Source organism: Eriocheir sinensis, chromosome 47 (assembly GCF_024679095.1).
Source record: "Eriocheir sinensis breed Jianghai 21 chromosome 47, ASM2467909v1, whole genome shotgun sequence".
Taxonomy (NCBI): Eukaryota; Metazoa; Arthropoda; class Malacostraca; order Decapoda; family Varunidae; genus Eriocheir; species Eriocheir sinensis.
The window spans coordinates 12,484,988-12,490,946 of NC_066555.1; positions in this window are offsets into that span (position 1 = coordinate 12,484,988).

The following is a 5,959-nucleotide window of genomic DNA, read 5'->3' on the forward strand; positions in this document are numbered from 1 at the left end:
CACACACACACTATCATTTCTCAGAAGCAACATAAAAAAGAGAGAGAGAGAGAGAGAGAGAGAGAGAGAGAGAGAGAGAGAGAGAGAGAGTTGTGAATGGACGAGTAACGAGAAGAGCGTTGTGTGTAAAGAGTGAGAGTGAGAGCGAGTGAGCGAGTAAGTGAGAGTGAATGAGAGCGAGAGTGAGAGTGAGGGGAGAAAGTGAGCTATCTTTACCTGGAGAACACGGCCCACACCTTGCTTTCATACCCTTGCTTGCCAGGTAAGAAAAAAAACTGACTCTCTCTCTCTCTCTCTCTCTCTCTCTCTCTCTCTCTCTCTCTCTCTCTCTCTCTCTCTCTCTCTCTCTCTCTCTCTCTCATTCATCCCCCCACACAAACACAAGAATGACAACAACATAACAACAATAATAATAATAATAATAATAATAAAAAGAAGAAGAAGAAGAAGAAGAAGAAGAACGATGAAAACGAAAAGGAAAAGTACAAAGAAAAAACACGAAAAAACACAACAATTTTCACGCATTCAACTTTCCCAAAAATAAAAACAATGAAAAAAAATCTTGAACCTGAAAACAAAGCAAAACAATAAAACAAAAACAAAATCTAGTATCCCCAAAAACTTACATCACTTCCGAGTACTATTTTTCCTCCCTTCTTTCCTTTCCTTCATTTCTCCTTCCTTTTAACTCTTCCTTTTTTCTTCTTTCCCTTTCTTCCTTCAATACAGAGAAAGGGGAATCTTAGGTCTGTCCTTGAACACAACACAAACAGGACCAATACAAGTCTTTTCCCTGTCTTCTTCTTTTTCTATATATCCACGAGAGGAAGAAGAGGAGGAGGCGGAGGAAAAGGACAGGAAGAAGGAATATGAAGAAGAGTAGGAGAAAAGGAAGGAAAAGCGCAACAGTGAAAAAAAGAGAGGAAGAAAAGAAGGAAGGAAAGAGAAACGAGAGAGGGAGAGGGAGAGAAAAGAGAGAGGGAGGAGGAAAAAAGTAAGGAAAAGGACAACAGTTTAAAAAAAAAGACAGGAAGAAGAGAAGGAAGAAAAATTGAGAGAGGGAGAGAGAATGCGACAAGGGGAGAAAGAGAGACAGTGAGAGATAGTGAGTGAGGGGAGAAAAAAGAAAATCACCACGGGGTATGTCACTGAGGGGAGGGAGAGGGGGAGGGGGGAGGTGAGGGAGGGGGGCGTTGCGAGCTGAGGGGAGAGTGAGTGGGGTGGGAGCGTGTGAGAGGGGCACCCGACCGTCACCTGTGCGCTCTGACGCTACACTGGACCAGTCACCGAGTGCGAGAGAGAGAGAGAGAGAGAGAATGTGTGAGGGCGCTGCCAGACACTTTCTCCGCATAGTCTCTCTCTCTCTCTCTCTCTCTCTCTCTCTCTCTCTCTCTCTCTCTCTCTCTCTCTCTCTCTCTCTTAGCAACACCCTCCCCCCCACTCCTTTAGTAACGAGGTTTGCTAACTGACCATCGGCAACACGAAGAGAAGGAAAGGTTAGGTCAAGTTAGGTTACGTTAGCATAGGTCAGGCTAGGTTAGGTTAGGTTAGGTTAGGTTAGGTTAGATTAGTTCAGGTTAGGCAGAGTAAGGTCAAAGTTAGGTAAGGCAAGGGCAAGTAAGGTAAGGTAAGTCTACGTAAGGTGAGGTTAGGTAAAGTAAGGTCAGGTTAGGTAAGGTAAGGGCTATTTAGGTACGGTAAGGTTAGGCAAGGTAAGGGCTATTTAGGTGCGGTAAGGTTAGGTAAGTAAGATAAGGTAAGGATAAGTTAGGAAAGGAAAGGAAAGGTAAGGTTATAAAAATGTTAGGTAAGGTAAGGCCACGTTAGGTTAGGTCAAGGAAGGTTAGGTTAGGTTAGGTCAAGGTAGAGTCATTTCCCTTGATTTGGTTGCTTAAGTAAAATCAAATAAACTAATAAAAAAAAAGGTGAGATATCGGTAGTCAGGTGTCACTAGTAGGAGGATGAGGTAATTAAACAGCAGGTAGTTACAGGGGAAGCAGGTGTTAAAGAGGACCAGGTAGTGTAAAATTATCCAGGCATAGGTGTGTGTGTGCGTGTGTGTGTGTGTGTGTGTGTGTGTGTCTAGCCTATGCGTAATGTGTGTGCGTACAATACATGAACGCCTAGAGCCAGCCACGCCTACACACACACAAACACACGCACCCACACCACGCCCCCTGCCGCGCCCCCGACTGTTCCTATGTTCACTCTTTAAGCTCTCGCACACGCACATACAAAACGCACACACACACACATACGTACACACGCTCACCGTCTCGCTTCACACACACATGCATACAACACCCGGAGCTCACCCACGCATGAGAGAGAGAGAGAGAGAGAGAGAGAGAGAGAGAGAGAGAGAGAGAGAGAGAGAGGGGGAGAGGGACGGTAATGGATTCTACTGTCGTTTGAAGAGAGCCATATCAAACTCCTCCTCCTCCTCCTCCTCTTCCTCCTCCTCCTCCTGCTCTTATTATGAATATTTGAAGATGAAGGGAGTTTAGAGGCCTCTCATTTGACATATAGTGTGTGTGTGTGTGTGTGTGTGTGTGTGTGTGTGTGTGTGTGTGTGTGTGTGTGTGTGTCGTTAGTCGTCACTGTGGTTTAATTATTTACTTGTAACCTCTCTTTCTCTCCCTTCCTCTCCCTTTTCTCTCCCTCGTCAGTGAGAGTAAGGGAGGGGAAGAAGGAGGAAATGGAGGGACAGCTAATTTCCCCTCCCAGCCTCCCTCCCTTCTCTCCCTTCCTCCCTCTGCGTAATGAAGGGAGGGAGGTACATACGCTCCTCCTCCTCCTCCTCCTCCCTTCAAAAGAACCAAGTAGGAGGAGGAAGGGAGGAAGGGAGAGACGGAGACAGCACCTGAGCCTCCTCCTCCTCCTCTCCCTTCTTCCTTTCCTTCCCTTCTTCCTTCCTCCATCAGATTCACTTATAGGAGGGAGAGAAGGAAGAAGGGAGAGAGGGAGAGAATACACCTGATCCTCCCTCCATTTCTCCCTCCATCCAAAGGTAAAAATAGGAGAAGGATACTCCCTTAAGCCTCCCTTCCCTCCCTCCTTCCTCCCTTCCCTCCGGCCTAACCTTCTCTCCCTTCTTTCGCTTCACGCTACCTTAACCTTTCCTCCAGCCCTCGTTTTCCTCCCTTTTTCTTCTCTTCCTTCCTTCCTTTTCTTCTCTTCTCCTCTCCCTCCCTCCTTTCTTCTATTTTCCTCCATATCCGATTAATTTTCTTTCTCTTTCTTTCTTTCCCTCAATCCCAGCTTAACCTTTCTCTCCCTCCCTTCGTCTTTCCCTCCATCCCTCCTTCCTCTTTCTCTCTCCTTCTTCCCTCCCTTTCTTCCTCCCTCCTTCCCTATCTTCTTTTCCTCCACACCAATCTAGCTTTTTCTCCCTTCTTTCCTCCATCCAGACATAACCCTAACCTCCCTTTCCTCCTCTCTCTCCCCTTCATCTCTTCCCCCTTCACGAATACCTCGCTAAGTCACCCCTAAAAGCCCACCGTTTTCTTTGACAGGTTTGTTAACTTGATCGTAAGAAGCAAAGAGAGAGGGAGGCAGTTGCGAAAGACCTTGTTTACATGGTTCTCTGCCCCCCTCACGCCCCCCCCCCGACCCCCCATGCCTACACACACGCCCCCTCCTACCCCCCCCCCACGCCCTCACGCCTATTCAATACTTCCTACACGCCTCATACACGCCTACAAACACACTTGGGTACACGCTTCTTTTTTTTTAATTTCCACGTGTACTTTCCCCTCCCTCCACGCCTACACACACGCCCCCTCCTACCCCCCCACGCCTATTCAACACTTCCTACACGCCTCACACACGCCTACAAACACACTAGAGTACACGCCTTTTGTTTTGTTTTTTTAACTTTCCTCATGTACTTTCCTCTCTCTCTCTCTCTCTCTCTCTCTCTCTCTCCTTCCACGCCTACACACACGCCCTCCCTCTCTTCCTCCCTCCCCTCCACGCCTTCTCAACGCTACCTGCACGCCCTTTACACGCCTATACAAACAAATACCTGCATTTTTTTTCCATTTTTTTTTCTTTTTTACTTTGCACATGTTTTATCCCTTCTCACTCCTCCACGCCTGCACACACGCCCCCTCATCTCTCCCCCTCCCCACGCCTCCTCAACACCACCTACATACACCATTTGACATGCCTTACACACGCCTGCACACCTAAAAACATGCACCTTTTTTTTTTTTTTCACTTTCAACATGTACTGTACGCCTCTCTTTCCACGCCCAAACACACACACACACACACACACACACACACACACACACACACTCATGCCTCCTTCCCCTCCCACGCCTTCTAAACACTACCTATATCCGTTCCACGCCTTGTACACGCAATACACGCCTACACATATCAACACACGCACTTCGTATCTTCAGCACACACACACACACACACACACACACACACACACACACACACACAAGCACACTACATCCACCAATAGTGTCTTCCCTGCAGCGAATTCCCACGCCCTCTTAGTATCAATCCCACGCCTCACACGCCCTTTGAAACAACAATACGCCCCCGCCCTTCCTCCCCCGCGCACTAATTTCAGCTCAGAGAAAAATACACACACACACACACACACACACACACACACGCCTCATCCCACGCCTTCCCGCACACTCGCCGCTTACTTATGCATTCACGCGCGTGCACTCAAGTGAAGGATAAAATATGTGTGTGTGTGTGTGTGTTTGCTTGACCTGGTGCCTGTAACTGGTCTGGTGGTTGCATACACACACACACACACACACACACACACACACACACACACACACACACACACACACACTTTCTTTTTCAAGGGTGAATGTAAAAATAACTCCAAACACTTATTTTTCTTTTTCTTGTAATTCTTTTTCTTCTTTTCTTCTTCCTAATCCTCTTTTCTTTCAAATTTTCTTCTTGATAAGCTTCGAGTGTCTTTTCTTCCTTAATTCTGTGTTTATTTTCTTCCATTTTTCTTGCTTTTTTCTTCTTTTCTTCATCTGACTTGCTTTCTTCATGTCCGTTTCTATATTTTTCATTTTTTCCTTGTATTTTCTTCTATATTTTCTTCTTTTCTTCATCAGCCTTGGTTTCTACACGTCCGTTTCTATACATTTTTTCTTTGTTGTTGTTGTTTTTCTTCCTTGTCTGTCTTTCCTCTATCTTTCTGTCTTCATTTCCTTCCTTCATATCATTTTTCTTTCTTTTTTCTCTTATTTTTCCTTCTTCTTTTGGTGTTTCTTTCTTTCCTTCTTTTTTTTCTATTCCCCTTTTCTTTCAATGGTTATTTCTTTCTCTTCTTTTCTCAGCCTTTCCCCTTTTCTCTATTTCTCGTGTAAATCCATCATCACGCTTTTCCTTTCCATTCCTTTCTTTTCCTTTCCTTTTCTTCACAGACACATTATTTCTACCAAGCAAATGTTTCTTTCTCTCCTTCTTCTTTTCTGTGCTTTTCCTCCCTCCATCATCACACTTTTCCTTTCCTTTCTTTTCTATTCCTTTCCTTTACACATTATTTCTACCAAGCAAATAAACAAATAAACAAACAAGTCAATCAATAAATACTTAATTACCACCTTTTCTCACCTGTCAACACATACCTGAGTCTTCTTAATTAGTCCTCACCTGTAACTTACCTTTAATTAGGGGAAAAAGGGGAACAAGTTAAACAGAGGGAAGGTAAGGTAAGGTAAGGTAGGGTTAGGAAAGGTAATATAGGGAACAGGTGAGATGAACCTTACCTGAAGATGATGATGCTGTTACCTGGATGGGCTCGCACAGGTAACGGTGAACAAACGAACGAACGAACTCACCTGTGGAAAAATAAAAGAAAAAGGTCGTGAGAAAGTGATGATTTGGTTTATATATGATAGCGTGGTTATGTTATGCTCTCTCTCTCTCTCTCTCTCTCTCTCTCTCTCTCTCTCTCTCT